Here is a 27,363-nt window from a genome sequence, read left to right on the forward strand (position 1 = left end):
ACATCTATTGTATATCGTTATTTGATTTGTATACACTGATTTTAAACCATATATTTCCCTGCAAAGTGCATTTGAAAGGGATTGAAAAGTGCCATGATGGATGTAAGTAACTAAGGGGCCTATGTACTAAGCCTTGGAGAGAGATAAAATGGAGAAATAAAGTACCAACCAACTGGCTCCTGTCATTTTTCAAACACAGCCTGTAACGGGTTGGTTACGGGATACCGGCAGTCGGGATGCTGGTGGTATGAATACTGACACCGCCATCCTGACTGTTTGAAATCCCAACAGGGGCACCGGAGGAAACTAACCCTAATACCCTCCCTCCCCCTAACCCTTTTTTCCAGGAGCCTAAACCTAACCTTCCCGCGGTACTTAACATTCGGGATCCCAGCTATAAGGATGCCGGCATTGGCATTTCTAACAGGTGTCGGGATTCTGGTATCAGCATTCTGATGGTGGGATCCCGAGTGCCGGGTTTCCAAATACATCCTCCTTTAATATGGCAATTAGGATCTGATTGGCTGGTGCTTTATCTCCATCCACTTTATCTCTCTCCGAGGCTTTGGGCATAGGGGTCTATTTACAAAACCTTGGAAGGAGATAAAGTGGACACAGATAAGTTCCAATCAACCAGCTCCAAACTGTCATTTTTCAAACACAGCCTGTAACACAGCAGTTGGCTGATACTTTATCTCTGTCTACTTTATATCTCTCCAAAGCTTAGTACCCCCTAAGAGGTCTATGTACTAAGTCTTGGAGAGAGATAAAGTGGACGGAGATAAAATACCAAGCAATACGCTCCTAACTGCCATGTTACAGGCTGGGTTTGAAAAATGACAGGAGCTGGTTTGTTAGTGCACTATGGCCCTCATTCCGAGTTGATCGCTCGCTACGGATTTTCGCAACGCAGCGATCATGACAAAACGGGGCTAATCTGCGCATGCATATGCACTGCTATGCGCACGCGCGTCGTATGGGTACAACAAGCGACATGGTTTTGCGCAGGTTCTAACGACGCTTTGAGTCGCACTGACGGATGCAAAGAGATTGACAGGAAGTGGGTGTTTCTGGATGGCAACTGACCGTTTTCTGGGAGTGTTTGGAAAAACGCAGGTGTGCCCGGGCGTTTGCTGGGCGGGTAACTCATGTCATAACCACGTCACTCGTCGCAGCAATCATCGCACTGAATAAGTAACTACAGGGCTGGTCTAGTTCAAAATGTGTTTGCAGGCACTCTGTTGCACAGGCGTTCGCACTCCTGCTATGCTAAAATACACTCCCCCGTGGGCGGCGACTATGCGTTTGCACGGCTGCTAAAACTAGCGAGCGAACAACTCGGAATGAGGGCCTATATCCATCCACTTTATCTCTCTCCAGGAGCCAAATGTAATATGGTCTATATTTTTAAAATGTATGAGTTTAGCGCTAAACTCTAACATTCTAAAAACTCGACCAGTGTAATAGGGTCAGAGAGCATGCAAACTCGCATTTTTCTGAGACTCTCACGACTCACACGATTTAAACTCGTATCCAGATGTTTTTCCTATATGTACATACAACTCAACCAATGTAATAGGGTGCACGTTTTAAACTCACACCTAAAACATAACCAAAAATTCAGCAAAAACTAGAGGTGGTTTACACAGGCAAGTTGTATGTAACACTTTGGGGAAAAAATGAAAATGACACAGTAAAAAAATATTTTCATTAAATAAACTTTCTAAAACTACAGTATATATAACTTTAAAAACCCGTTTACAACAATTACACAAACCCATATTAGCCAAAATGTATCCCCTAAATAGTGTTCCTATATGTAAGTGTTAAAAAAAACATTTACCTAATGCACCTACTTCTACAATTCAATAACACAATATAAAAAAATACAAAAATACCAGTTTATACTACTTAACTTATGTTATACAAAAGACACACACACACAAATGTTTTTCTAAAGACCGGTACACACTAGGTGATTTTGTAAGCGATATCGCTCATTTTTACCCTCCAAAGCAATATCATTTACAATATCACCCAGTATGGACGCTGCTGACAACGGTCGATGATTGGTCATGGGGGTCGTTAAAGACTCCCTCTGTCACCTGTACATGCAGCTCAATCTGACGATATCGTCAGATGCTGCATGTTCGTCCAGCTGCAGCATGAAGTCACTGTGCAATATCGCTAGCAATATCGCACAGTGTGTATGCACCCCTGGTAGGGGAAACACTAGGTGATATTGCTCCTGTAGCAAATCACCTAGCTTATATGGGCCTTAACACTTTAGTAAACAAAACAAAAATGAACTAACAATAACAAACAGAAAAACAAGAAAAGGAAAAAAAACATTGTGAAGCAGAAGTGTCTCGGCCTCTCCCTGCCCCTTTTTCTACCCCCCATGTATGGGCACTAAGCTTGGGGGAGTCACTAGCAAGGGAGTCTGCTGGCTGGTCACTTGGGAGCTAGCAGTTGAGGTATATGGCCCTTCCCTGAGCATCCTTTGGGCTGCCAGCTCCCTCTGCAGGGCCACAAACATATGTGTCTGCTCCGGTGTGTCCTGTGATTGCTCACCGGTGGCCTGGGTGAGCTCCAACAAGTGGTTGTTAGTATTGCAGGCCCTGTGCAACCACCATTGTGCGGTTCAGTCTCTGCAGCTGCAGCCCAATGGAGTCCATCTGGTGAGTCTGGTGCTCCATAAATGTGAGCTGGTGCCCATAGGAAGTGTGGCACTCGTGGCACATTGGCACACAGGTCTGTGGGCTGGGCAATGTTGGCTGCAGCTTTTGTGGAGGTGGCATGGGTGGTGTCGGCCCATCAGGAGTAATGAGTATTGTGTTCTCCTCCTCCTCCCCCAATGAATAAGCCATTAGCATCACTCTAGTTGTTGGGACTAGAGGCGCTGGTGGCATGGGGGGTGGTGGTGGAAACAGCACACAAGAAGTTTCACAATTGAGGGCTAAGGCTAACCTGGGGAAGCCTCAGGTGTAGGGGCTGGCGTGTAGGTGAACCGTGAAGGTAGAATAGGGTTCCAAGACATACAGGAGATCTAGTGCCAACTGCCCGAAGGCGGGACCACGACAACGGATTTATAAAAATGAGTCAGTTTATTGAACAAACAGTGTGTTATGTATTGACTTCAACAGTAAACGTGCAGAGATATATACAGTACAGTTCCTAGAAACGCAGGGCTAATACATGCTGTGCCTTTGCAGAACAAGATGTTAAAGTCCTTGCCAAATCCGGAGTTGGAAAGTCTGTATGCCACATCTAACCGCTGAGGTAAGGAACGAGCTGGTTCTGCCCAGGAGATGATACACAGAGGCTTGGGTAAACACAGGAGCACAGAAGTTGAAGTGGTACTTGGCAGTACTGTAGAGAATACCGGATGGAACCGGTGTGAACAAAAGGTGTACTGAACTCACCGCTGAAGTTTAGAGTCTGATGGTGAGCATCAATGGGAACTGTGGTTCGATGTTGTGTGGTCAGATATGTAGAGCGATATAGGGATACCGCTGGAGGTGGAGAGTGGAACTGGAGATGATGTGAAGCACCGCTGTAGAGTGATAGTGACACAGAGTACTGCTGGAAGCGATGTGGATGAAACGCTGGAAGCTGGAAGCCAGTGACAAATTCACTATGGAGGATAGAGAGCGATGCTGCAGACAATGGAAGAAGGAACGATACCAGGACACCGCTGGAAGCGGAGCAAGACCAACGCTGGAAGCTGGAAGGCAATGTCAGGATCGTAGCAGATAACCGGGAAGCAGAGCTGGAACACTGCAGAAGTCAGGCTGCACGGCAGGATGGTAACTGGTGCGGGTCTCTTAGTGGAGCTGGATCACTGGAGCTGGAATACCTGGAAGAACAAGCTGTAAATTCCACAAACAGGAGAAACATATGTGCAAGCATTGACAACCAAAGCACTGACGATTAGGAAGCCTTGATGTAGGATATTTATACCAGCTGGGAAGCAGGTATTGGCTGAGTAATCAGGCAGAGACCAGAGTGCAGCTGCTGGGTAATCAGGAAGAGTCCAGAGTGCAGCTGATAGGCTGTAAAGTAACATGTGATAAATCCAAACATGGCTGCACCCATGTATGAATCTGGAGGGAAAGTCTGTTTAAACTTTAGCATGTGAGAGACTGAGGCCATGTTACACAGCATGCTGCACGCAGACAGCACAAATGGAATCCAGGATTGGAGCGCTGGGCCAGTCTCAGGAGACACTTGGAAGGTAAGAAACGGTGATGAATTACCCGGATCGTGACAGCCCCCCCCTCCCCCCTTTAGGTGTGGCCCCAGGACACCTCTTAGGCTTGCGAGGAAATCTGTTGTGGAAAGCCTGGACCAACTTGGGAGCATAGACATCTGATGCATCTGTCCAGGAGCATTCCTCAGGGCCATAGCCCTTCCAATCAATCAAGTATTAGAGGTGGCCATACCGGAAACGTGAGTCCAGAATCTTAGCAGCCTTATTGAGTCTGGACCTTGGGTGCTGTATGGAGCGCTGAGTGGAAATGATTCAGAATCACCGGCTTGAGGAGAGAAATATGAAAAGTTCTTGGGATTTTCAGAAACAGAGGCAACTTGAGCTTGTAAGCGACAGGATTAACAACTTGTTCAATCTGGAAGGGCCCGATATACAGAGGAGCAAACTTCATACTAGGAACCTTCAATCTCAGATTTTTGGTGGACAGCCAAACACGATCTCCTGGTTTGAGGGCAGGGATAGCCCTGCGCTTCTTGTCCGCGAACCTCTTGTACCTTGATGAAGCTTTTAGCAGAGCTGCTCGAACATTCTTCCAGTTTTGGGATAACTGACGAAGGGTGATATCAGCTGCACGTACTGATGTTGCTGGAAGCGGTTGAAACTCAGGGACCTTGGAATGGAACCCGTAGTTGGTAAAGAATGGCGTGGAAGAAGATGAAGAATGGTATTGATTGTTATGGCAAAATTCGGCCCACAGAAAAAGATGAACCCAGTTGTCTTGAGAAGAAGAGATGTAAATGCGGAGGAAGGACTCCAAGTTCTGATTCACCCTCTCAGTTTGCCCATTGGTTTGGGTGTGATAAGCAGTAGAAAACTTTAACTTGACTTGGAGTGCCAAACACAAACTTCGCCAGAATTTGGCTACAAACTGGACACCTCTGTCGGAAATAATCTCTTCAGGAAGACCGTGTAATCTGAAAATCTCTTGCATGAAAACTTGAGCCAGCTTGGAAGCCGACAGAAGACCGGTGAGAGGGACGAAGTGAGCCATCTTGGTGAACCGGACAACAACCACCCAGATGGTATTATATTTATTACACTCCGGAAGATCTGTAATAAAGTCCATTGATAAATGTGCCCCTGACACCATACACACAGTTATGCCTGACACCATATTATGTCATACACAGTAATGCCCCTTGCACCATATTAAGCCATACCCATTAATACAGTAATGCCCTTTGCACCAGATTATGCCCCACACAGTAATGACCAGACCAGGACACCAGATTATGCCTCACACAGTAATGCCCAGCCCAGGACACTAGATTATGCCCCCCACAGTAATGCCCAGTCCAGGACACCAGATTACACTGAGTCTGTTAGTGAACTGAATGTTTATTCACTCACTGTCTGCAGCAGTCTCCTGTTTTCTCAATGGGGTCTCTCCGAATCTGGGTCCGCCCTTAAGTCCAGGATGTTTTGCAGCTGCCCATGCACACACTGCTCTCCAAAAATGGTGCCTTCAGCTCCTCTGTGGCATCTCCCTTTTAATTGTGCACTTCCAATGTGTGACATCACAGCACAACTGAGTCATGCCGCTAAACTCTGCCCGGAAAGCGGAGTACTATGTATGGTCGGGGGGAGTTAATTGCGGAGTGGGTGGCAGCAGCAAGCAGTGGTCGTGGTGGGCACCCCATGTGATTGTATGGCTCGCCCGCCAGTAGAAATGACTTTGCCGACCCGGGACCCCTATCCACCTATTCACAGGAATACATTTTTTTTTAAATAATTTACCTCTCCTGTGGTTCCGCGCGGTCTCTTCACATGCATCCATACAGTGAATGGCTGTCAGCACTCTGATTGGTGGATAGTCCCAGGAATTCACCTATCAGCAAGTTGACAGCCATTCACTATCTGTCTACAGGCTCGGAGGCAGGTACAGAATGCTGCCTGTCTTCTCTGATGTTGTGTAATTCACAATCAGAGCGTCCGGGAAACATTCTCTACCTGCGTCAGAAGAAGCTCCGGATGTACCAGCCCGCCCCTGCTCAAAGGCCCCTAGAATCATGGGCCCCAGGGCAGCTGCTCAGTGAGCCCATACATTAAGATGGCCCTTGACCCAGATTGGGAAAGCCTGCTATACAAGATTGAACATATCTTTTATTTGTGTGCTATTTCATTTGCCTTTCAAAGGTTAATAGGACCTTGGTTAAACTGACTTTTTTTTTTTCCTCTAAACACGTGTGAGAGACAATTTTTTGCGTAGTGCTACTTTGTTTATATGAAATGTGTTTCCCATAATGACAGCAACTTTGCTGTGGTGCCATATTTTAAGATGGGTGTTTCACTTCACATTTTTCTATATCCTACTATAACTGGCCCACCTTTTATCTATAGTGCTGCACCTTATACACTATTACATCATCATCCCCCTTCACCCCCCCCCCCCCCCCCCCCCCCCCCCCAACACACACACACCTTTTCCAAACTATGGGACAATTTATCTTCATATCAGGACTATCCCCTGATATTTTATTTCCTTGTGTGTAAGTTTTGGGGTTTTTTTTGTCTGGTTTATTTACTTTTAATATAATACAGTAAAAGTTACATTTTAATTATACAATTGTATATGGAGAGTGTGTCTCTATAGAGTACTTGTGCCCCTAGGGTGTTTCTTTAATTGGGCAAAAAAAAGTTTATATAATCTTAACATACAGGAACGTCTACACTGAAATAGTTGTGGCAACAGTGCAAAAGGACATATCTGTATAATGAAGCATTATACATTAAAGAGGATTTATGTGAATTGAGTCTTTTGAACAAGGATGACACCATCAGCATAGAGTGTTACAGCGGAGGTGAAATTGATCTGTCCTGTAGCGCCTGGCGTCGTGGATAATGCAAGCACATTGAAGTCAAACACCTCTTTATTCGTGAGCTATATAGTAAGGCCCAGATTTATCAAGCCTTGGAGAGTGACAAACTGCACGGTGATAAAGTACCAGCCACTCAGCTCCTAATTGTCATGTTACAGACTGTGTTCGGGAAATGACAGCTATGAGCTGATTGGTTGGTACTTTATGACTGTGCAATTTATCACTCTCCAAGGCTTGATAAATCTGGGCCTTATAAGTAAGAAGAACCCTGCTGATATGCTCACAAAGGGTGTTACCGTGCGTCTCAGTAACCGATCTACTTTCTAGAGAAATGTGGACTGTAATGTACATGAAAAGTCTTGATATGTTACTAATTGTTAATACCTAATTCCATTACTGTGTGCTGCAAGAAAGTCATGGAAATGTTTGTGTAACATGGAAAGAACTTACAGAGAAGGGGAGTATTGGTATATGGGGTGCTCTACTGTGCTCACATCATAAAGCTCCATCACTTTAAGTATCTACTGTATCCTTTACCAAGATGGCCACGCTAGATCTACTGCTCATGTGCGATACCATTTTGCCACTTTGTTTGAGCGGCACAGTAATACAGGAGTGTGTAGTACTTCGCTCCATGGTAGACCCTGAGATATCCTTCATTGCCTGCTAAAATACATGACTGGCTGTTCCGCTGTATGCTCCGCTCCATCTCCGCTACTACTCTTTGTAACTGTTAGTATGGCTTTGCAGAACCTGTGAACTGCAATAAGGCCAAGCTCCTGTTTAAGTCTAATTAATACATATCAGACTAAATGTAATACACCCAAAAGAGTGACCTCAATTAACCTAGCAGTTAGCCGCAGACCGCAAAGTTCCCATCATTGGCTATAAGGGAGCATTGCGGAGCTCCATTATAACCAGTGCGCTCTGGCTGATTGACAGCCCAGGAGCGCACAGCCAATCAGGAGAGCGCTATGATTTGGCGCTCCCTGAATGGCTTCCAGGTTCTCTAGTGACTGGAGTGACGAGGGGTCCTGGCATCCGGGGGAAAGGGGTTCCATGTGGAAACATGGAACCCCTTTAGTCGTGTGGATTGTGCTTTTCTTTTTTTTCTTTTTTTATCCCTGTGAATGCTACATGGAATGAAGAGGACCCAACTTCCCTGGATTATAGGTGAGTATTTGGGGCATTTTTATTACAGGTACCCCGTGGATTCTACTTGACAAGGGGACCGATGGGCTCCGTGGGACATTAGGTAAGTATGTGTGAGTGTGTAAGTGTGCATGTATGTGTAAATAATCTTATACTTTCACGGTGTGTGTGTTGTGTTTTTATTTGGGTATTTCTTTTGTTGTAGAACTACAGGTACCAATGGGCCCATTATTTCCCTGCATGCTGGTAGTTGTAGTTCTCCAAGAACCAGCAACCAGGGGAGGCTTGCTAGGACCTGTAGGTCCACACCAAAATACAATATTCTTTTTTTTTTTTACACAATTTTGACTATCAGCCCCCATCCACTGCCCAGGGATGGGGGGGACAGCCTCTGGCTTCACCCCTGACCTTTGGGTGCGTGTAGGGGGGGACCCTTTGATTTAAGTGGTCCCACACTCCCCCAGGCAACCCTGGCTAGGGGTGACTAGTTGGAGGGAGTGATACTGTGCCCGCAGGGACCTGTATAAAAGTGTCCCCTGGCTGCGGTATCACCTCCCTGGCTAGTGAAACCCGGTGCTGGTTTTAAAAATACAGGGGACCCCTACTTCTCGTGTCCCCCATATTTTTGTAACCAGGGCCGGTTCAAGAGCCCGGTGCTGGTTGCTTAAATATGGGGTACCCCAGTCAATTTTTTCCTCATATTTTTGTAACCAGGACCAGCTCAAACAGCCCGAGGCTGGTTATGCTTTTGGGGGGACCTGCATGTCTTTTTTTTTTAACACTTTCTTTACTGTTCTATACAGAAGCATGCACGGATCTCACTGATCTGTGCATGCTTCACAAAAAAAGTCTAAACATGGGCCAATATTTACTAAAAATCCGAGTTTGTCCGATGTGTGGGTTTTTTTTCTAAGTCCCAACACGGGAATTCACTAAGCACAAATCTTGGCAGTGTTTGGGCTATTCGTAATGGTTTGATTGGCAAAGTTCAGAAATACGAATGAATAGACCATCGGTCAAACGCGGCTGTTATTTCATACAACACGGGTATTCACTATTCATTCGTATTTGGGTGTTAGTCTCTGAGTGCTCAAGTGTGGGTGTATTTTTTTGCGAATCATTAATAAAATCAGCAAAAAAATAGACCTGCTTTTTCCAGTCGAGTTTGGATAACCATGCACGGATCAGTGAGATCTGTGCATGGTTATCTATGATAAAGGGTCTGTTTACTGTAAAAACTGGGGGGGAAATTTGCGTGGGGTCCCCCCTCCTAAGCATAAGCAGCCTCGGGCTCTTTGAGCCGGTCCTGGTTGAAAAAATATGGGGGGGAAAATGACAGTTGACATGACAGTTCCCTCATATTTGATCAACCAGCACCGGGCTCTGCACCTGGTCCTGGTGCCAAAAATACGGGGGACAAAAAGCATAGGGGTCCCCCGTATTTTTGGAACCAGCACCGGGCTTCACTAGTCAGAGAGATAATGCCACAGCCGGGGGACACTTTTATCTTGGTCCCTGCGGCCCTGGCATTAAATCACTAACTAGTCACCCCTGGCCGGGGTACCCTGGAGGAGTGGGAACCCCTTAAATCAAGGGGTCCCCCCCTCCAGCCACCCAAGGGCCAGGGGTGAAGCCCGAGGCTGTCCCCCCATCCAAGGGCGGCAGATGGGGGGCTGATAGCCTTGTGAAAAAAATAGAATATTGTTTTTTTTGTAGCAGTACTACAAGTCCCAGCAAGCCTTCCCCGCAAGCTGGTACTTGGAGAACCACAAGTACCAGCATGTGGGGGGAAAACGGGTTCGCTGGTACCTGTAGTACTAATACAAAAAAATACCCAACAAAAAAACAGGACACACACACCGTGACAGTAAAACTTTATTACATACATGCACACCTACATACATACATACATACATACATACATACATACTTACCTATGTTCACACGAGGCTCGGTCCACTTCTCCATGTAGACTCCACGGGGTACCTGAGAAAAAAATTATACTCACATAATCCAGGGTAGCTTCTGTCCTCTTTGTAATCCACGTACTTGGCAAAAAAACAAACCGAAAAAGCCGAACCACGCACTGAAAGGGGTCCCATGTTTACACATGGGACCCCTTTCCCCGACTGCTGGGACCCCCCCTGACTCCTGTCAAAGAGGGTCCCTTCAGCCAATCAGGGAGCGCCACGTCGTGGCACTCTCCTGATTGGCTGTGCACTCCTGTAGTGTGATTGAGGCTACGCACTGAAGATACAATGTAGCGCATAGGCGCTCCATTGTATCCAATGGTGGGAACTTTGCGGTCAGCGGTTGAGGTTACTCGCGGTCAACCGCTGACCGCAAAGTTCCCACCATTGGATACAATGGAGCACCTATGCGCTACATTGTATCTTCAGTGCGCAGCCTCAATCACACTACAGGAGCGCACAGCCAATCAGGAGAGTGCCACGACGTGGCGCTCCCTGATTGGCTGAAGGGACCCTCTTTGACAGGAGCCAAGGGGGGTCCCAGCAGTCGGGGAAAGGGGTCCCATGTGTAAACATGGGACCCCTTTCAGTGCGTGGTTCGGATTTTTCGGTTTGTTTTTTTGCCAAGTACGTGGATTACAAAGAGGACAGAAGCGACCCTGGATTATGTGAGTATAATTTTTTTCTCAGGTACCCCGTGGAGTCTACATGGAGAAGTAGACCGAGCCTCGTGTGAACATAGGTAAGTATGTATGTATGTATGTAGGTGTGCATGTATGTAATAAAGTTTTACTGTCACGGTGTGTGTGTCCTGTTTTTTGTTGGGTATTTTTTTTGTATTAGTACTACAGGTACCAGCGAACCCGTTTTTCCCTCACATGCTGGTACTTGTGGTTCTCCAAGTACCAGCTTGCGGGGAAGGCTTGCTGGGACTTGTAGTACTGCTACAAAAAAACAATATTCTATTTTTTTCACAAGGCTATCAGCCCCCCATCCGCCGCCCTTGGATGGGGGGGACAGTCTTGGGCTTCACCACTGGCCCTTGGGTGGCTGGAGGGGGGGACCCCTTGATTTAAGGGGTTCTTACTCCTCCAGGGTACCCCGGCATGGGGTGACTAGTTAGTGATTTAATGCCAGGGCTGCAGGGACCAAGATAAAAGTGTCCCCCGGCTGTGGCATTATCTCTCTGACTAGTGGAGCCCGGTGCTGGTTCCAAAAATACGGGGGACCCCTATGCTTTTTGTCCCCCGTATTTTTGGCACCAGGACCAGGCGCAGAGCCCGGTGCTGGTTGATCAAATATGGGGGAACCCCTGTCATTTTTCCCCCCATATTTTTTCAACCAGGACCGGCTCAAAGAGCCCGAGGCTGCTTATGCTTAGGAAGGGGGACCCACGCAATTTTTTTCAGATTTAAAAAAAATGTAAACACCTTTTTAAGGTACATAATGAAGACCTGCACGGATCTCACAGATCCGGCCGGGATTCCTTGTGTTTTGTCAGGCAGTGTTTTACTCATCACTTCCGTAAAACACTGCCTGACATTACGAATCACATCGACATCGGAAAATACGAATTTGGAAAAGTCGGCAGCTTAGTGAATGAACGTATCAGGATTCAAAAAGTTGCAGTAAAATGCACCCGATACCATTCGAGATCAAACACCCTTAAAAACGGCAAAAACACGAATCTTTGTAAATATACCCCATGGTCTATTATTCTGGTGATTTTTGGTAAGGTTTTGTGTGCAAGTGAAAAAAATTGCATCCTATTACATTTGCGATTTTCATTGTTTTCAATGGGATAACGGGGGTAATTCCGAGTTGATAGCAGCAGCAAATTTGTTAGCAGTTGGGCAAAACCATGGGGGTCATTCCGAGTTTTAGCAGCTTTGCACACGCTAAGCCGCCGCCTACTGGGAGTGAATCTTAGCTTATCAAAATTGCGAACGAAAGATTCGCAATATTGCAATAAGACATCTCTGTGCAGTTTCTGAGTAACTCGAGACTTACTCGGCATCTGCGATCAGTTCAGTGCTTGTCGTTCCTGGTTTGACGTCAGAAACACACCCAGCGTTCGCCCAGACACTCCTCCGTTTCTCCAGCCACTCCAGCGTTTTTCCCAGAAACGGTAGCGTTTTTTCACACACTCCCATAAAATGGCCAGTTTCCGCCCAGAAACACCCACTTCCTGTCAATCACATTACGATCACCAGAACGAGGAAAAATAAGTGAGTAAAATTCCTAACTGCATAGCAAATTTACTTGGCGCAGTCGCAGTGCGGACATTGCGCATGCGCACTAAGCGGAAAATTGCTGCGATGCGAAGAAATTTACAGAGCGAACAACTCTGAATGACCCCCCATGTGCACTGCAGGAGGGGCAGATATAACATTTGCAGAGAGTTAGATTTGGGTGGGTTATTTTGTTTCTGTGCAGGGTAAATACTAGAGATGTGCACCGGAAATTTTTCGGGTTTTGGTTTTGGATTCGGTTCCGCGGCCGTGTTTTGGATTCGGACGCGTTTTGCCAAAACCTCCCTGAAATTTTTTTGGCGGATTCGGGTGTGTTTTGGATTCGGGTGTTTTTTTTACAAAAAACCCTCAAAAACAGCTTAAATCATAGAATTTGGGGGTCATTTTGATCCCATAGTATTACTAACCTCAATAACCATAATTTACACTCATTTTCAGTCTATTCTGAACACCTCACAATATTATTTTTAGTCCTAAAATTTGCACCGAGGTCGCTGGATGGCTAAGCTAAGCGACACAAGTGGCCGACACAAACACCTGGCCCATCTAGGAGTGGCACTGCAGTGTCAGGCAGGATGGCACTTCAAAAAAATAGTCCCCAAACAGCACATGATGCAAAGAAAAAAAGAGGCGCACCAAGGTCGCTGTGTGACTAAGCTAAGCGACACAAGTGGCCGACACAAACACCTGGCCCATCTAGGAGTGGCACTGCAGTGTCAGACAGGATGGCACTTCAAAAAATAGTCCCCAAACAGCACATGATGCAGAGAAAAAAAGAGGCGCAATGAGGTAGCTGTGTGACTAAGCTAAGCGACCCAAGTGGCCGACACAAACACCTGGCCCATCTAGGAGTGGCACTGCAGTGTCAGACAAGATGGCACTTCAAAAAATAGTCCCCAAACAGCACATGATGCAAAGAAAAAAAGAGGCGCAATGAGGTAGCTGTGTGACTAAGCTAAGCGACCCAAGTGGCCGACACAAACACCTGGCCCATCTAGGAGTGGCACTGCAGTGTCAGACAGGATGGCACTTCAAAAAAATAGTCCCCAAACAGCACATGATGCAAAGAAAAAAAGAGGCGCAATGAGGTAGCTGTGTGACTAAGCTAAGCGACCCAAGTGGCCGACACAAACACCTGGCCCATCTAGAAGTGGCACTGCAGTTTTCTAGCGAGAGGATGAGTGCTTCCATCCTCATGTGAAGCTGAACCACTAGACATGAACATAGGCCAGGGCCTCAGTCGTTCCTTGCCACTCCGTGTCGTAAATGGCATATTGGCAAGTTTACGCTTCTCATCAGACGCTTTCAATTTTGATTTTTGGGTCATTTTACTGAACTTTTGTTTTTTGGATTTTACATGCTCTCTACTATGACATTGGGCATCGGCCTTGGCAGACGACGATGGCATTTCATCGTCTCGGCCATGACCAGTGGCAGCAGCTTCAGAACGAGGTGGAAGTTGATCTTGATCTTTCTCTATTTTAACCTCCACATTTTTGTTCTCCATTTTTTAATGTGTGGAATTATATGCCAGTATCAATAGCAATGGCCTACTACTATATATACTGCGCACAACTGAAATGCACCACAGGAATGGATGGATAGTATACTTGACGACACAGAGGTAGGTAGAGCAGTGGCCTTCCGTACCGTACTGCTATATATACTGGTGGTCACTGTCATCAAACTGCAAAACTAAAATGCACCACAGGTATAGAATCTAGATGGATAGTATACTTGACGACACAGAGGTAGGTAGAGCAGTGGCCTTCCGTACCGTACTGCTATATATACTGGTGGTCACTGTCAGCAAACTGCAAAACTAAAATGCACCACAGGTATAGAATCTAGATGGATAGTATACTTGATGACACAGAGGTAGGTAGAGCAGTGGCCTTCCGTACCGTACTGCTATATATACTGGTGGTCACTGTCGGCAAACTGCAAAACTAAAATGCACCACAGGTATAGAATCTAGATGGATAGTATACTTGACGACACAGAGGTAGGTAGAGCAGTGGCCTTCCGTACCGTACTGCTATATATACTGGTGGTCACTGTCAGCAAACTGCAAAACTAAAAAGCACCACAGGTATAGAATCTAGATGGATAGTATACTTGACGACACAGAGGTAGGTAGAGCAGTGGCCTTCCGTACCGTACTGCTATATATACTGGTGGTCATTGTCAGCAAACTGCAAAACTAAAATGCACCACAGGTATAGAATCTAGATGGATAGTATACTTGATGACACAGAGGTAGGTAGAGCAGTGGCCTTCCGTACCGTACTGCTATATATACTTGTGGTCACTGTCAGCAAACTGCAAAACTAAAATGCACCACAGGTATAGAATCTAGATGGATAGTATACTTGATGACACAGAGGTAGGTAGAGCAGTGGCCTTCCGTACCGTACTGCTATATATACTGGTGGTCACTGTCAGCAAACTACAAAACTAAAATGCACCACAGGTATAGAATCTAGATGGATAGTATACTTGACGACACAGAGGTAGGTAGAGCAGTGGCCTTCCGTACCGTATTGCTATATATACTGGTGGTCACTGTCAGCAAACTGCAAAACTAAAATGCACCACAGGTATAGAATTTAGATGGATAGTATACTTGATGACACAGAGGTAGGTAGAGCAGTGGCCTTCCGTACCGTACTGCTATATATACTGGTGGTCACTGTCAGCAAACTGCAAAACTAAAATGCACCACAGGTATAGAATCTAGATGGACAGTATGCTTGACGACACAGAGGTAGGTAGAGCAGTGGCCTTCCGTACCGTACTGCTATATATACTGGTGGTCACTGTCAGCAAACTGCAAAACTAAAATGCACCACAGGTATAGAATCTAGATGGATAGTATACTTGACGACACAGAGGTAGGTAGAGCAGTGGCCTACCGTACCGTACTGCTATATATACTGGTGGTCACTGTCAGCAAACTGCAAAACTAAAATGCACCACAGGTATAGAATCTAGATGGATAGTATACTTGACGACACAGAGGTAGGTAGAGCAGTGGACTTCCGTACCGTACTGTTATATATACTGGTGGTCACTGTCAGCAAAACTCTGCACTGTACTCCTCCTATATAATACTGCTGGTCCCCAGTCCCCACAATAAAGCAGTGTGAGCACAGATATATGCAGCACACTGAGCACAGATATGGAGCGTTTTTCAGACAGACAACGTATAATACTGGTGGTCACTGGTCAGCAAAACTCTGCACTGTACTCCTCCTATATAATACTGCTGGTCCCAAGTCCCCACAATAAAGCAGTGTGAGCACAGATATATGTAGCACACTGAGCACAGATATGGAGCGTTTTTCAGGCAGAGAACGGATAAAACTGGTGGTCATTGATCAGCAAAACTCTGCACTGTACTCCTCCTATATAATACAGCTACTCCCCAGTCCCCACAATTAAGCAATAAGCACAAATATTTGCAGCAACATTAATAAACGGAGAGGACGCCAGCCACGTCCTCTCCCTAACATTTCCAATGCACGAGTGAAAATGGCGGCGACGCGCAGCTCCTTATATAGAATCCGAATCTCGCGAGAATCCGACAGCGGGATGATGACGTTCGGGCGCGCTCTGATTAACCGAGCCATACGGGAGAATCCGAGTATGCCTCGGACCCATGTAAAATGGGTGAAGTTCGGGGGGGTTCGGTTTCCGAGGAACCGAACCCGCTCATCACTAGTAAATACTGACTGCTTTATTTTTACACTGTAATTTAGATTTCAGTTTGAACACACACCAGCCAAATCTATTTCTCCCTGCAAATGTTATATCTGCCACACCTGCAGTGCAAATGGTTTTGCCCAACTGCTAACAAATTTGATGCTGCGATCAACTTGGAATTACCCCCAACATCTGGATGCGATTTTTTTTTACTTGTGATTTTTGGTACATGTTCAAAACTTGCGATTTTCTACAAAATCGCAAGCTATTACATTTGTGATTTTTCGGAAAACATGCTAATTTGTGGTAAAAATCGCATGTTTTCCAAAATCGCACCCTATTACATTTAGCCTATCATGTCTTATTGCCACTAACCTTTCTATTAATTTCTACTTTAGTAACCCTACAGTCTACGTCTGGCAATCATTTTAAAGGATTCCTCCTTGAGGCTCGATCAGTGGGAGGTGACCGGATCACTGGAAGCTTTTCCGTCACAGATGGGAACGCTCAAACACTAACATGCAGTGCGGGTGCAGTACGTTACTTATTTATTATACACTCTGGGATGATTTGATTATTTTTACTATTATGCGGGAGCATTTATTTTACTTGAGCGTGGTAGCATACTGTATAACTAATTAATTTCTCATTCAGGCAAAATATTAATGAGCTACCTTTTTACAGAGGTAAATTAATGCCCATGTTAAAGATGTAGTTAAAGGATGGTGGTAAAATAATTGTGCATCCTAATCTAGAGGACACATGTGCAGGAACACAGTAGCTCATCATCATTATGAGCACAACCTTATCATTATGACCACCATCTATCCTATGTTTCCATGGCAACCTAGAGCAGTGATGGGGAACCTTTGGCACTCCAGCTGTTGTTGAACTACACATCCCACCATGCCCTGCTACAGTTTTAGCATGGCCAAATAGCAAAACTGGAGCAGGGCATGCTGGGATGTGTAGTTCAACAACAGCTGGAGTGTAATGGTATATAAAGTGCTTGTTCAGGTGACATTGTGTAAAGGTTCCCCATCACTGATCTAGAGGGTGATTCAGAGATGCACACAGTGTAGTAGCAGCTGGGATGGTAGTTGCAGCCCTTACTGCTAAATTATGCAAATGAAGCAGAAGGCAAATTGTGCTATAAACACCGTCTTTACGCTTCTGCGATCTGCTGCTGCGTCCATGGATGCAGTATCAGATCACTTAGATGAACATCTGCCACCTGCGTAACCCTTAGGTTACACAGGATGGCCGGGCTGTTCACACTACTGAAGCCAGGAAGACTGTGTAGGAAGAAAGAGACCCTGGCTTTGGCATGCCTACAAAACGATACTCTGGTCCATCCCCTCACCCAAAAGGCAGCAGCCATGCCCCATTTGATGGCAAGATGGAGGTTTAGCCAGCACTCCAGGTTTTCACAGCAGAGTGTGGGTGACATGTGCATGCTTGCGTCCTCCATTCACCGATGCTCTGCTATGCAGAGCAGCAGTGTAAGAATGTCCCCCCAACCTCCCCTCTGAATGTCCCACCGTACATGGCCGCTGGCACCAGTGGAATGGCATCTTCCAATGCATCCTCCGACATTGGCATGTCTCTGATGGAATCCAGTCAGGATCCCGAAGGTCAGGATCCTGGCTGTCAAAATGCAGGCGCTGGAATCCCGACACTGACCAAAATGCTGACGCAGGCATCCTGACAGCCGGGATCCCATTCTACTGACTTCTGGGCTGCAGGACAGGTAAGTTGCGACGGAGGGGTTAGGTTTAGGTTGCGGGGGAGGGTTAGGTTTAGGCTGTGGGAAGGGGGAGTTAGGTTTAAGCTGTGGGGAGGGGGGGAAATGTGTAGGCTGCAGGGGGGTTTGGTTTAGGCTGGGGGGGGGGGGGTGTTTAGGCTTAGGCACGACCGGGTAGGGTTAGGGTTATGCTGGGGGGGGGGGGGGGGGGGATTAGGTTTAAGATGCAGTAAGGGAGGGTTAGGGTGTTAGTGGGTGAGGGCTAGCAGGCTTACTGACACCTGATGGGATTCTAAACTGCAGGATGCTGCCATTGGTATTCTGACCTCCAACATCCTGACCACCAACATTACGGCCCCAGCCTGTCTCCGACACACTTGCCAACGAAAGCCACCACCCCCAGTCATCACCCATTCAATTCTGACCTTTATCTACTGGTGGTAACTAGGACCGGCAACAGAACTCTTGGTGCCCAGTACACTGAACTCGGCAGCCCCCTCCCCCACCCCCCGACCTCAGACCCACACATCCCTCCCTGTATGTGCCAATAAATGTACTGACAAATATTTGACACTAATACCATAATTGGGCAAATACAGGGAGATGTACAATTTTGGGGTCAATGGGCGCTTACGCACATTATGCCAGGTACAGCCCCTTATGCACATTATGCCAGGTTCAACCACTTACACATATTACGCTAGGTACAGCCACTAACACATATTAATCCAGGTACAGCCGCTTACACACATTACGCCAGGTATAGCCGCTTACACACATTACGCAATGTACAGCTGCTTATGCACATTACGCCAGGTGTAGACGCTTATACACATTACTCCATGTACAGCCCCTTACGCACATCATGCCAGGTACAGCCCCTTACACATTTTATGCCAGGTCCAGCCGCTTACACACAGTACGCCAGGTACAGCCGCTTACACACATTATGCCAGGTACAGCCGCTTACACATAGTACGCCAGGTACAGCCGCTTACACACATTATGCCAGGTACAGCTGCTTACACACATTATGCCAGGTACAGCCCCCTTATGCCAGGTACAGCCGCTTACACATATTATGCCAGGTACAACCCATTATACACATTACACCAGGTACAGCAACTTACACATATTATGCCAGGTACAACCCATTCTACACATTACACCAGGTACAGCCACTTTCACATATTACGCCAGGTACAGCTGCTTACACATATTATGCCAGGTACAACCCATTATACACATTACACCAGGAACATCCACTTACACATATTACGCTAGGTACAGCCGCTTACACATATTACACCAGGTACAGCCCCTTACGCGCATTACACCAGGTACAGCCGCTTATACATATTATGCCAGGTACAGCTGCTTACACAAATTACACCAGGTACAGCCACTTACCCATTATACACATTACGCCAGGGCAGGCACGTGTGGATGTGCTGCTTCTCCTCAATATGTGCACTCCACACCCCCCCCTTCACCTCCCTGGCAGGCAGGGCCGGATTGGCCACTACAATGACCGAGATTATCGGTGGGCCGATGGGTGCGCGGGGCCGTCTGTCATCTGTTTCCCCGCCCCCTTAGCGCCTCACCCGGTCACATCTTTTGTGCATGACAGCCAGCCAGCAGGTGACGTACGAAGGGGGGCGGGGAAACAGATGACAGGCGGCCCCGCACACCAATCAGAGCTACTAGTGCGGCCAAAGTCAGCAGAAGTGGCCTCCGCCAACCTGAAAGGCGGTACGAGCGCCACAACGCCAGCCAGTGACGTCACGTACCTCGGAGGAAGAGAGGCCACCATCAGCTGCAACTTCTCAGACTGTGCAGCGAGGAAGGAGGACACAATGGGGAAAGTCAGGGCTGACAGGGAGATTTCCTCTGATTGCACAGTTAATGGCTCCTGCTGCAGTTTGTCTTTTAAAAAAAAAAAACAATATTCATGGAGCTTGCAGCACATTTTATTTTGAAAAGACTGTCAGGCTGCCTGCTGAGCTGTACTAGATGATAGGGAGAAATAGAGATCAGCAGCAGTTCCAGGTGCAGGCAAGCTGGGTGGCCGTCCATGAGCGGCCGCAGTCACCACACAGGCGCTTGCTTGAACCCCAGCTGCAGCAGGCGCCATGGGCACCCGCTGCAGCTGATACCATTGAGAGAAACACTACTTGACCTCTAGCAACTGGAGGAGAGAAGGGAGACAGACACTAGAGGTCGAGTAGGACCTCCAGCATCTGAGTGTTTCTCTCAATGGTATCGGCTGCAGCGGGACCCCATGTAGCCCAGGGCACCTCCTGCAGAAGAAGTGCAGGGTAGCAGGTGGGTTGGGTGCATATAAACCCCTTGCTAGTGAGCATGAATCCCATGGCAGTGAGCATGAAACCCTTGGCAGTGAGCATGAGACCATTGGCAGCGAGCATGAGACCCCCTGGGAACGAGCATGAGACCCCCTGGCAGTGAACATGAGACTCTTGGCAGCAAGCATGAGACCTCCTGGGAATGAGCATGAGACCCCCTGGGAACAAGCATGAGACCACTGGCAGTGAACATTAGACCCTTGGCAGCAAGCATGAGACCCCCTGGGAACAAACATGAGGCCCCTGGCAACAAGCAAGAGACCCTTGCCACTGAGCATGAGACCCTTGACAATGAACATGAGACCCCTGGCAGTGAGCAGGTAATTAAAAAAGAATTAGAAGCTGTGGGGCATAATTTGTAAGAGACATTGTGTGTGGGGCGTAAAATGGAGTTGGGGGCATTACGGTGAGTAGCATAACGTGTAATGGGCATTACAGTGTGTGGCGTAATGTGTAGTGGGCATTACGGTGTGTGGCATAACATGTAATGGGCATTATGGTGTGTGGCGTAATATGTAAAGGATATTACGGTGTGTTGCCTAATATGTAATAGGCATTACTGTGTGTGGCATAAGTTGTAATGGGCATTACGGTGTGTTGCATAAGTTGTAATAGGCATTACAGTGTGTGGCATAATGTGTAATAGGTATAATGGGGTGTGGCATAATGTGTAATAGGTATTATGGTGTGTGGCATAATATATAATGGGCATTATGGTGTGTGACATAATGTGTCTAAGGGGTACTACTGTGTGGTGTAATGTGACTGACGGACACTACTGTGCGGTGTAATGTGACTGACGGACACTGATGTGCGGTGTAATGTGAACTGGTACTGTTCTGTGGTAACGCCCCTTCCCCATGAAGCCAAATTTTCACCCTGGGCACCACAAGGTCTAGAACCGGCCCTGATGGAGATCTGTCTTGGGGGTGGGAGGGGGATATTCTGTAGTAGGTGGGGGAAGGGTTTTTGGTGCTAATGGGGTATGAGTTATATCTGGGTGGGTTAATTCTATGGTAAGGGAAATGATGATCTATCTGGAGGGGTATTCTGTGCTAGAAGAGATTATCTGTCTGAGGGGCGGGGGGTTATTCTATGCTGTGGGGAGATGTTTTGGCTTAGGAGGAGGAAGAATCTACTAGGGAGAGATGATCTGTCTGAGGGGGAGGGGAGTTATTTATATCTAAAGTAAGATGACCTTCAGTATTGGATAGTCGCTGCCCACAGGGGAGTGTATTTTAGCTGAGCAAGTCTGTGAACACTTGTGTAGCAGAGCTGTACGAACAGGTTTTGTGCAGTCTCTGCACAGCCCAGGACTTACTCAGCTGCTGCGATCACTTCAGCCTGTCCGGGACTGGAATTGACGTCAGACACCCGCCGTGCAAACGCTTGGGCATGCCTGTGTTTTTCCAAACACTCCCTAAAAACGGTCAGTTGACATCCATAAACGCCTTCTTCCTGTCAATCTTCTTGCGAGTGCTGGATTCTTCGCACAAACCCATCGCTGAGCAGTGATCCGCTTTGAACCCGTGCGACGCGCCTGCGCATTGCAGTGCATACACATGCGCAGTTTAGACCTGATTGCAGGTTGTATGAAAATGCAGCCTAGTGATCAGGTCTGAATTAGGCCCAATATGTTTTTGGTTAATACAGTAAGGGTGTGTTGAGGAAAATGCAACCAAGACAGGGCTCAAAAATGGAAGCATGGCCCTCATTCCGAGTTGTTCGCTCGTTCTTTTTCATCGCATCGCAGTGAAAATCCGCTTAGTACGCATGCGCAATGTTCGCACTGCGACTGCGCCAAGTAACTTTACTATGAAGAAAGTATTTTTACTCACGGCTTTTTCTTCGCTCCGGCGATCGTAATGTGATTGACAGGAAATGGGTGTTACTGGGCGGAAACACGGCGTTTCAGGGGCGTGTGGCTGAAAACGCTACCGTTTCCGGAAAAAACGCAGGAGTGGCCGGGGAAACGGTGGGAGTGCCTGGGCGAACGCTGGGTGTGTTTGTGACGTCAACCAGGAACGACAAGCACTGAACTGATCGCACAGGCAGAGTAAGTCTGGAGCTACTCTGAAACTGCTAAGTAGTTAGTAATCGCAATATTGCGAATACATCGGTCGCAATTTTAAGAAGCTAAGATTCACTCCCAGTAGGCGGCGGCTTAGCGTGTGTAACTCTGCTAAATTCGCCTTGCGACCGATCAACTCGGAATGAGGGCCCATATTTGTCTCTTGCTCAACCTACAGAATGCGTTAAAATATGATGATGATGATGATGATGATGTCTTAGGTCCGGTGGTAGTGGTAGGTCGGGGGAAGTGTTAGAGGTGATGGCATTCCTTGTTTTTAATAGAGCACATTTTCTCAAACTCAGGACTCCAAACAGTGCATGTTTTCAGGTCTCCTCACAGAATGACAAGTGAAATAATTAGCTCCACCTTTTAAAATGTGTTAGTGCGTAATGAAGACAGCTGTGCATCTGCTAGGTGACTTGGATAACATGAGCTGTTTGGGGTCTTGAGGACCAAGTCTGCGAACCACTGTAATAGAGTATAGCATGAAGTAGCTATAATTGCTTTATAATGTATTTAGTGAGTGTGCAGAGGATTAAATGTCACCCCAAGTTTAATTTCTTAACTACTTCTGCTACAACACAATACTTTCTAAATTTTTTAATGTGTTAGATCCAGCTAATATGCCATGCTCTGCCTTTTGTTGGTGTAACTCCGCCTATATTACATTTTAAAGTAGTAATCCCACCTACATTGGTATTGGTTCCGCCTACAGTTGATTTGGTGCCTACCACATGAAGCCACTTCTAGAAATTTTTCCAGGGCCACTTTTATTTCCCAATACCTCCCATACCCACCCCCGCCCCCTCCCAATCCCCCACACACTGATTGTGGAACTCCATTGGCAGCAGCACACTGGCAGACACCTCACCTCCCATGCACCCCCACCCCGCCCCTACACAAATTGATTGTGGACAGATAAAGACACAGGTAAATACAGCACTCACTGTCTACAATTGTCTCCTTCACAGTCCTTTCACAGACTCACAGTGCTGCCGCCCACTCCTCTAGGTTGGCCCCACAGCAGAGACAGGATGGACAGGGAGGAGAAGACAGGAGGATGCAGCGTGACGTCAGTGCACATGGGGAATCCCGTACAGCTGACCTGGGGCTGGGGAGGCCGCTGTAGTAGTACAAATACCTGCTACACAGCGGGCGGCCAGCGCAATGATGCAATCTATATTGCGGCATCCATACATGTTGCAGCCACCGTCGGACCTTGGGGCCCCTCACAATGTTGGGGCTCGGGATGGGTGTCCCCTTTGACCCCCCTGTCGCCGGGCCTGTTGGTAACTATAGGGACACAGCATGCATAGTTTTTCCCATACACATGCGCAAAAAAATCTGTCTTGTTGTGGGAGTGTCTATGTGCTTTTTATCGGAGTGTCATGGGCATGTCTACATTGCCACCTCCAAGGAGGACTTGTTCAGACAGAGACACTGCACTGGCCATAGGCAGGTGCAAGTGTCTTTGGTGGGTGCAATGGTGTGCTGATGGTGAACTGTCCACTGTAGTCTATGAAACACAAAATTCGGGCATAGGCTTTTCTTTGAGTAGAAGTATCAGTTCACAATGAAAGGCAGAAGGAATTTGAAGGCACATGGGTAATATGGACAGTCAGTGGGAATGTTGATATCACCCAAGATGATGGTGGTTATGTTATAAGGAATGAGGAGTCTGGTAGGGTGGTTCTGGAAGATTACTATACCAATACACATAGAGAATTGATTGAAAGTGCTGATTCAGAGCAAAGCAAACAAGTAGCAGTCTTGCAGAACAAACCGTTTGGCATTATTCAGATCTGATCGCTGCTGTGCGTTTTTGCACAGCGTGCGATCATCCATAGACTGCGCATGCATATGCACCGCAATGCACGTGCATGTCGGCCAACTACAACAGGCTTCGCCAAACAGCGGCAGGCTTGTGTGAAAATACCGATTGCACAGCCATTCACAAGGTTATTGACAGGAAGAGGCCATTTGTGGGTGGTAACTGGCCATTTTCAGGGTGTGTCTGTGAAAACGCAGGCGTTCACAAGCGTTTTCAAAGAGAGTGTGTGACATCAGCTCCTGACCCGATCAGGAAGTACTTTTAGCACTGTAGGAATAAGTCCTGGGCTGCGCACAGACTGCACACACTGAGTGAGGTGCGAACGGATTTGCAGCTGCCCGTATGGCAATCACATGCGAATGCACACTTGCATGGGTGAATTTCCACTCCCCCCTTGGGCGGCGACTATCTGATCGCAAGACAGCAACATTAGTAGCACAGCGATCAGGTCTGAGTCACCCCCCATGTTGCAGTGCAAGGCATGCAAATACATTTATTTTTTTGCATGCAGTGTAAATATTGTCTGCTTTTGCATGTAGCCCACAATATATAATAAGGTATTTAATCTGGTCACACACTGCTTAAAAAGGGGAAAGAGATTACATAGGACTGAATTTTGGCCTACTGCATTTCTCACACAATTGCTGTGTGATACAGAAGTAATTAAATTAGAGTGTGTCCAAACTAACATTGACCATCGATAATTGATAATCATTTGTTTTGCCATTGATGGTGGGGGTTTGATATTTCTTCACCACCATTGACAGATCTGATGATTATGCAGAGTAGATGGTGAAGTAAAAATCTCCCAAACCATTCTACAGTGTGGCCCTCTAACATGTATACCGATGGAACTTATCAATGTGCAAGCTATTATCCTTCCAAGTACAGTATGTTAAAAAGAAATAACAAGAATGAATGTATTCCCCTATATATTAATATGTATATGTGTGTAGCATGCAAGAGTGCACAGTATTTGCTCTGCATGCTAAAAGGAAAAAAATTAGAGAAATGTGGTTTGCTCTGCTATAAATTCTGCTCCCAACTCTAAATCAGTCAGGCTACTCTATATGTATATGAAAAAAAAGATATTTAGTAAAATTGAAGCTCAAGATCTGTTGAAACTAAAACATCATTCATATTTTTTTTATGTAGAACACAGCAGTCAGCCACACAAATGGTAAATTAAAACCATCTGTCACTGCTTCATGGACGGCTCCTGAGGGAGAAGGACCTGTGCGCTTCCGGTATGTATAGGGAATATGGAACTGCACCTGAGCTATTGGTCATTTTGACTCTTTCAAAATAAATCTATTGAACGCTGTAAAGTTACAAATGTTGCCTAATGTGAAAATGATGTATTTTTTTACTTTCCTCTGTTCAATATTCTCAGTTCCTGCTTTTTATATATTTTATCTTGGATACTATTTTGTTTCTTTTTTTTTATGGAACATAATGTTGCATCATGCTTGCAACATTGTTTTGACACAAAGGAAAAGGTGTTTCGTTAAAACATTGTATAGCTACTCTACAGTATGTATGTACTGTACAAATAGACGTGCTGTAGTTCACTCTGCAGTTAGATTACAGTAATTGCTAAGGGAAAGTACAGGTCAGGAAACTTGCTGAGTCACACAGGTCTTTTGAAGATCAAAAGTAACCTTATAACCTTTTCAGAAACACAATATATTTTACGTCATAGGGGACCTAATGTGGAAACCTAATGTAATCATTCATCTTTTGTGTGTAGAGGAGTGATACTCGTTTTCTAAGTTATAAAAATTCAATATGGCAGAAGTAAAGTTCTAAGGAAATTTCCCAGACTGTAGCGTATACTGGGCCTAATTCAGTAAGGATTGCAAATTCTGCTAAGTAGCAGAATTTGCAATCCTTGTGATCACATGCTGGGGGCAGCCCATCGCAGGGCAAGGCCGCCCAGCATGATGACCCCTTCATTTTTCAAAACACCTTCCCCTCCTGGATCCGCCTGTGACTTGACAATGTAGACAGGTGAAGTGGAGGAGCAGAGAGGGGGTGAGGAAAAGGGGGACTGGAGAAAAAAGCCGCGCTGCACAGGTCACCAGTGCCACTGCTTGTCATATAGTTTGAAAGTCACAGTGGCGGCCGGCATCGGACATCCCCGCACATCCCAGCAATGTAGCGTGTCACTGTGTGGGGGCCCTTAATGTGTGCACCGGCGCCGCTGCCTGTCATATATTTTGACAGATGCAGCAACGGCCGGCAGCACTGCACATCCCAGCAAGGCACAATGTCCCCGTGTGGGGGCCCCGGGACAGCTGCCCCTGTCGCCCCTCCCATAATCCAGCCATGATGTGCTTTATTTCTCCTTATGATACACAATGCCAATTCACATTATACCACACAACAGTGCAGCTTATTCACATTATGCCACACAGTAGTGCTCCTTATTCACATTATGCCACACAATATTTTAAGTTCACATTATGCTACAGTTTTGTGCTTTATTCACCTTTTTTTTGCAGATACAGCAACCACTCCCCTCTCCTCAGAGCTGGGGCTGCTGTCGACTGTCAGATTTTAGCTGAAACCTCCTCACTCACTCAGCAGCTTGCCACCTGTCCTCTTACTGCCACTGAAAAGTATACAGCAGTCAGTGTGTGGCATGAGAAAGGAGGAGCGTGGCTGATGAAGGAGGGAGCATGACTGATCTTGTGGGGAAGGGGGCTGTACATACTAAGAGAGAGTGCATACATGATGAGGGACCCAGAGATGACAGGGCTGTGAGCCAAGAGTAGTGGGTGTGAAAGAATGGAGGTGGTATGAGCCGCATGTGCCATGTAAAGTACTGTATGATCCCATCATACTGGTGTCCAGGGGGAGGGTCCTTGGGAGAGAGGGTGTGGGCACATGGGCACGTGCTACTACCTTAATCCTGGGATGTGGAGGTGAGAGGAGGGGAGGAGAGAGGAGAGGAGGAGAGAGGAGGGGCCAATACAATGTATAAAGATTTTGCAGTAGTACAAATTCTAGATAAATAGGCCATTAAAATAAAAACATTGATCAAAGCATATTGATAAATAGGCCTCAAACTATTGGATAAATACAATGCTAAAACCGATTGCATCACCAACATAAAGGTACAGCACATTTCTATAAACTTGTAACAAAAAGGAAATATGTTTATAGACCATGAATGTG

At 46.5% G+C, this 27,363-nt stretch overlaps 1 pseudogene; it reads left to right on the forward strand.

Moving 5' to 3' along the window:
• Nucleotides 1-27,363, forward strand: part of LOC134958775 (putative ferric-chelate reductase 1) — a 131,612-nt pseudogene that overhangs the window by 11,366 nt on the left and 92,883 nt on the right.

This window comes from Pseudophryne corroboree, chromosome 9 (assembly GCF_028390025.1).
Source record: "Pseudophryne corroboree isolate aPseCor3 chromosome 9, aPseCor3.hap2, whole genome shotgun sequence".
NCBI classification, from domain to species: Eukaryota; Metazoa; Chordata; class Amphibia; order Anura; family Myobatrachidae; genus Pseudophryne; species Pseudophryne corroboree.